This window comes from Arachis duranensis, chromosome 3, assembly GCF_000817695.3.
Source record: "Arachis duranensis cultivar V14167 chromosome 3, aradu.V14167.gnm2.J7QH, whole genome shotgun sequence".
Taxonomy (NCBI): domain Eukaryota; kingdom Viridiplantae; phylum Streptophyta; class Magnoliopsida; order Fabales; family Fabaceae; genus Arachis; species Arachis duranensis.
Genome location: NC_029774.3, coordinates 105,920,832 through 105,927,166, shown reverse-complemented (window position 1 = coordinate 105,927,166; position 6,335 = coordinate 105,920,832).

The following is a 6,335-nucleotide window of genomic DNA, read 5'->3' as shown; positions in this document are numbered from 1 at the left end:
TATTTTAGCATTAAATTAAAAAAATCTTACCACTGTTAATATGTATAACAATTAATATTAATAAATAATTTATTTTATAGAACTATTAAAAATTATTAACAACTTTATCAATACTTATAAACAAGTTGAGAGGGATAAATTTAAAATTTAAAAAATTCACATCTCATTTCTTCACATCTTTAGAAAATTAGTTCCTTAATAATAAAAAAATTATTGAAGGTTATGTTAGAAAAACATAATTCAATCATTAATTTTTTTTAAAAAAAATTATGTTAATAAAATACAATTTAATCAATAGAAAAATAATTTGTTAAAGAGTATTTTGCTAGACAAAATTTTGTTACAAAAAAAAAATTTTTTGTAAAAAAAAATTATTTTTCTTAGAAAATGGATAAAGTTAATGGTAGTTAACATAAAAAAAATTTAAATGGATTAACGAGGAGGTTTTTTAAAAATTATAAGAAAAAAATGTATATTTTACAAATAAAGGAAAGGAGTGTGTCATTTTAATATCTCTTAGAGGGGGAGAATGAAATTTTCTCTAAAATGTATTATTAACAAGATCGACAATAATAATAAAATTTATTATAGTGTTTTTTTATTATTTTATAATAAAATTTATTGAAAGTTTGTTAAGGATGAAAATAAATTTTAAATATTATTTTTAGTAAATAAAAATTTATTGAAAATTAAAGTGTTGAATTTAAATATTTTTAAACATGTATTTGACAATTAGAAATTAATTAATATTGTGAAGAAGGTGTTGTAAAAAAGTGAGACTTTAAAATAGCGTTTGAAAAAGAGACTGAAACTTAGAGACAGAAATTTAATTAAGTGTATGTGTTGTGTTTGGTGTAGGATGTACATGACTGAATTATATCTCAGTATTTTATTTGGTTCAAAATAAAAAATAGAGATTGAAAATACATAAAATGACTAAGTTACCATAACTATTTAAATGAAAAAATAAAAAACAAAGAACCCTAACTTAGGGGTGAGAAACAAGCAAAAATTTGTCGGGTCGGCTCGCATAACTCGCCAAAAAGGTAGGCTGAGTTAAAAATTTGAGATCACTATACTAAAAAAGCCCACCTAATCTGCACGCTTAATCCATACGTTTTGGCGGGTTTTGGCCGGACGGGGTATATTGACCCAGCAAACTTTTAGCTTTAAGGTGATACTTGAATTCAGGGTGTTATTTTTGTGCCTGTATTTGGAATATTTGTTCGTTTTACTTTAAGTTATAATTTGGACTATATTTGATTGGTTAGAGATTTGGACAATGGGACACGCACCTGAGCGAGTTGCTGACTGCTTCTGTTTAACAGAGCTAGTAAGAACGAGGTGACAAAAGCAATAACACAGGAATTACGAGGTTGTGGTGGTCCTACAGGCGGTAACAAGGCCGAGGCATAATTATCAGAAGTGGACCGGATCGGCCAATTCGACCGGAAAACTAGTGAACTGGTAGTTTGGTTGGTTCGGTTGATGCTATGAACCGAAAACGCAAATGACTCAATCAACGATGGTTAAATCCGTTGAAAACTGGTCGGTTCGTGTCTAAACCACTGTTGACCCGTGCGAGTCCACGGATGCACTCGCAGGCTACGAATCACCGTAGGAGCTCCGCTGTGCAGAAAACCTTGATAAATGGTTCGAACAGGGAACCTAATGCATGCAAGGTCCCCTTTTATACGAAAATGGATCATCTCCAGTTTTTTTAACACTTGAGATTGATCTTTTCCAGTTTTTTTAATATTTGAAGAAATGCAGTATGATCTCTCACCATTAACTTTATAAGTGGGATCAAAATTAAATATAAGAGAGAGAATAATAAAGAGTAAGAGATCACAATTAACACCATCTAGTTTTTTCTTCACTGAAGAGGATCCACTCCCCCTCTTATACCACTCTACCAACACATTCTTCATAACATATACAACGAAAGATAATTATATGCTAAGTTTCAATGAATTTCATTTTTTATTTTTTTTAACATGAATTCACATTGATACCAAATTTAATATATTGATTGTGTTATATTTTTCTCTCTTTTATTCTTTTAAATTAAAGAAGTGTTTTATACTAATAATTAATTTATTATCTTTTTTGCATCATAAATTATATATAGGAATTGATATTTGATTGTTATTAATATATTTGTTAAAACATATATTTTAAGTTTTAACTTATAATTTTATTTTTATGATTTTATCTAATTATGACTGGTCAACCAGGTGAATTAGCGACTCACCAGTTGACCCAGTGACCCAATCTTATGATCAGGTTAATTATCGGTTCGGTTCTGATAACTATAAGATCGAGATTTTTATTAGGTTTTTCAAATTATTGTGTCTCTACTTTTTAAAAGTACTAACAGAAATAAAAATTTGTGTCTTAAAATTAAAAATTTAATTATAATTCTTGGCTACTAAACACAATACTAAATTTCAGTTTCCTAAAGTCAGGTAACAACTTATAAGTACTTGATTAGTGCTTCAAACTCTAATTCCAAGTCTCAATTATTCTTATACTTCCAGTTAGCATAAAATTGTCATTCTTTGTACGTGTTTGTCCAAATTTTTATCTTTAAAATTTATTTAATGACTATGAATAAGAATTTAATATGATCGATAATTAAAAAAAAATATTTAAAACAAATAAATGACGAATAGTTTTCTAAAATAATTTTAATGTGGTTATTTGGAATAATCGTTTGATATTAATCATAATAAAAATTGCATAATAATTATATAAATTATGTTAAGTAATTAATTTTATTTTGAAAATAACGTTTTTTATTTATAAAACAAAAAAATTTAAAATCAATTGATTATATATCAATATTAATGATAATAATGAAACGTTTTGTCATTAATAAGAAAGGAGGAGCATGCTGGAGCAAATAAAGAAAGGAGGAGCATTGTTGGAGCAAATAAAAGTTGGTGATAGGTAAACAGCAGCTGAGTTAAAGAGAATGAAAAAATCAAGTTAACGCCTTTTATTAATTCTAGAAAATTTACTATTATCCCTGATAATTGTATATCCACTTGTTAATATTATAATTTACCACATCTTTTCGATAATATTTCGGCAAAAATACTTAGGCACCGAAGAAGTACCATTTTTAAAATTGTTATAATATTATTCTATTGTCAACTATGTTAACAATATATACATCTGGATATTATAATTTACTGTGACAAACTGATTTTATATTATTGTTAGTAAAAATTAGAAAATTAAATAAATAAATAACACTAATAATACAAAATCAAGACATGTCAAATTACATGTTTTTGAAAAATTGTGTCCAAACGTAATTAGACTAAGAATTAGCTATGATTGTTACAGTATGAGTCACTAAATTTTCACCCCTTTTAATATGAGAAATTTCCTTGGCAAAAATATGAGAGATTTGACACCTGTTGAACCTAATGAAAATATTTTTACAATTTGCAACTATAAGATCAAAATAATTTGTATGTTTATGAGCAAGCCTTAGTGCTTGTAAGACCATATCATGCAATATTTTTCAACGCATTCTCAACTACTCTGATCATACATGAGAAAACTAATAAAAAAAAATCCAACACTCTCCCTCATGCAAAATTACTCATAGTTGACAATAAAAGGACTAGGGCAAAGTAGTTTGAATGTTAGATATATTCAATTTAAACTAGAGTTTAGTTAATATGTATTTTTAAAACATATTAAAGTTATTAAAGATAAACTATTAAAATAGTTTTTAATTTTTAAAGATGCTGACAAAAATACTCTTTTAATGATATTAAATATATATTATTAACAAGTATCTTAGAAACTAAATTTTGATATGCTTTTTACAAATATAATTCAAAAAATGACATGTTTTTATGTTTAAAATTTAGTAATTTTATACTAAATAGATTTTTTTTATAATTTTTTTTGTGAAAAATTATTGAGACCAAATTTTGCTTCAATTTTTAATGTACTTTTTAAATAGTTATGTAATTATTTTTATTAGGATCTTTAAAAATTAAGAATAATTTTAATAGTTTATTTTAATATTTTTAATAGAAAAAAGAAAAATAAAAAAATTATGTATACACTAAAAATTATTTATTAAATAAATTAACTACTATATATTTATGTAACTTATTTTTAATTCATATCCTATATAATTTCATATATTATACATATTTTATATCAATACGTAATTTTGATAATTGATCTTTTATATACATGATTAATATATATAATTTTAAATTTATAATGTATTTATTATATATTTATTAAAATAAAAATTCAGAAACTTGTTATTTATGCGGAATAAAAACGGAGGTATGATGGTGGCAACTTCGCCGACTGAGTCTCCGTGGATATAACATTATAGCAGAAGACTTAGTTCACAATGGCGGATGAAAATTCTGTGTTTCTCACTTGTGTGCCTATAAAAAACTAGAAGGAAAAAGTGGAGAAAAAATTTGCCATGTTGATTAGAATTAAGATATAGAGTTATATAAAAATTTGATTTTAAATTTAATTTTTTAAACTATGAATCCTTTTGATATTAATATTCAATTAATTTTGTTCTAAATATTCAGCTCACTTATTTCGTTATTTGCTTAAGCAAATGTCACGAGAATTTTATTTTGTACAGCTCACTAGTTTATTGGCTAATAGAGTTTAAATTCGTGATGGATTAGGAAAAAAAATTAATTTAATACATTTTTTATTAACAAAACTAGTTTAATACATTTTTATTAGAGCAACAAAAAAACTAAAAATCAGACCGACCGTTTCAATAAAAAAACCGATAAATTAAGTAGGGTAAAATAGGATTTATATTTTTCTTGTTACTGCATACTTTTCTTGTCAATAAGCTATGTTATTCTTTATTATTTTATATGCTAATTATTAATTATATAGTAAAAATGTATAATAAATTTTTAGATATTTTTTAATTTTATACTTATATTTAAATAAAACAAAATTAAAAAATTTTTATTATGAAAAATACTAGAATTTTTATATATTAATTTAATGATAACCAGATTATAATTTGTTGATTATAATTTGTTGAAACTTGATTGTTTTTAAAATATTAGTGAAGATATGCATTTTAAGTTTTAATTTTAGGTTTTTAACTATTTTATATTTTTTATTTATGTAGGACCGGTTCTACTGGTTCTACCATTAATTTATCGGTTGAACTAATAAATCAGTGAATCAGTAGTCTAACCGGTTTGATTTTGACAACTAAGGACCTAACCTAACTTTACCTGCGGATTGAATTTGTTACTAAAACTCAACCATACTCTACGTGCGGATTAAATTTGTTACTAAAACTCAACTCTACTCTATCTGCGAGTTGAGAACAACCCAACCCTAATCCTATTCGCGGTCAATCCGCGAATATCCGACCCTACTCGCGGTCAATCCGCAAATATCTGACCCTACTCGCGGATTTTCACAAATATGTAGTATTATTATATAATCTAATAAACATGCAAATTAAAAATTCAATACAAACATCACAATCATCTCACAAATAACACAATCGTCCCACAAACAACATAACCATCAAATGTTCAATTCTACGTAAAAGTCTTTGCTTAAATTAACAACACAAACACAAATAAAATATTGCGATATAATGTTGTATTTATGTATCACTAAAATATAATTGGTTTTTATATAAGTAAAAAGTATTAAATTATTAATTGATAATCTTGGCTCAATGATAAAGACACTGTACACTAAATGAGAAGTCCTTGGTTCAATATTCACCTATAACATATTTTTATAAACATATACATATATAGGGTGCGAGCCAGCACCCCGACTTACACTCAAATCCGCTTCGCACCAGATCGGTTGGCAACCCTACACAACTGGGTTGGGTCGACTGACGCTCAATTTTGCTCCGCACCAGATCGATTGGCAACCCTACACAACTGGGTTGAGTAGGGTGTATACTCTGGGATGGATCTATGTTCTTTGTTGTGGGTTTTCTCCCATTATAATTTGAAATTTTTTTATTAGTATATCGTATTAATATTTATTTATCCCTTTTAAATTATGAATTTGACCTTATAATAAATTTTTATTCAATTTTTAGTACTTAATAATGAATTTAAAAATTTCATATTAGATGTCTATTAAAATGATCAATTCTCAATTTAAATGTGATTGATATTTTTCTTAAAAAGTAACTTGAAAGTATATTATTTATCTTTTTTCGAAATTAGCTCTAGTTTTTTTTTTTTTGTAACAGACTTCTAATTGCATGAGAAATAAATTTTTAAATAATTTTTTAGCGATATTTTTAAAAAAATATTTTGATTGTATTA